The sequence below is a fragment of the Penaeus monodon genome, chromosome 15 (genome assembly GCF_015228065.2).
Source record: "Penaeus monodon isolate SGIC_2016 chromosome 15, NSTDA_Pmon_1, whole genome shotgun sequence".
In the NCBI taxonomy this organism is placed as follows: Eukaryota; Metazoa; Arthropoda; class Malacostraca; order Decapoda; family Penaeidae; genus Penaeus; species Penaeus monodon.
Window position 1 is genome coordinate 14,701,030 of NC_051400.1, and position 780 is coordinate 14,701,809.

Consider the following 780-nt stretch of genomic DNA (forward strand, 5'->3'; position numbering starts at 1 on the left):
CTCGCGGCCAACAGGATGGCAACACCATAGACAAGCATAATCTTTTCATCCCCGTTTCTCATTCTTCATCTCTTGTCTTTCTCTGTTCATCGACGTCTTCGTGCCATGGTAAGATTTTGGACTTTCGTGTTTGTATATTCTTTGGATGCATTGGCTGAATTGTTGTATATGTTAGGTGTTTCACTTTCGGTTTTTAATCTGATCTTTGTGAATCCTATTTTTCAATATATGTGAATGATATTTGAGGGATGTAAGAGTAAGCTGAGGAAATAACTCGAAATGAGAGGCGATATGATTTAAAGTGAATATGAAATACTTTGAAGAAAACTCTGATTGGCTACTGTATAGTGTCTGCTGTCAGATTGCATACTTTGGAATTCTGAATTGTATTGATTTACTAAATATTATCTGCCACGCGTTATATAACTTCGAATTTTGGCACTACATCTGCTGTATTATAAGCTTCAACAGTTTTTTTTTATATATCATAAATCTTCAAATTAAGTACTGCACCACATCCAACATCCCATTTATGCCAGCATATAAATCAAATACCATGTCTGCTTCATACCTTCAGTGAATCATCCACAACCAACCGGACTTCCTTCAGGTAAAGCCAAGAGCAGCGTAACCCCCCACTGAAGGAGATGCGTCTCAGGCGAAGGCGAGAGGACCCCCTGTCGAGGAGCTGGTGCCCCCAGATGGCGGCTGGGGTTGTTCATCGTGCTTGGTAGTGGTATCATGCAGGTAGGGAAGGTGATAAAGTTTTGTGTGATAAAC

The 780-nt window shown here is 40.3% G+C and overlaps 1 pseudogene; it reads left to right on the forward strand.

Moving 5' to 3' along the window:
* Window positions 1-647: 647 nt before the first annotated feature.
* LOC119582237 overlaps window positions 648-780 on the forward strand; it is a 3,478-nt pseudogene continuing 3,345 nt past the window's right edge.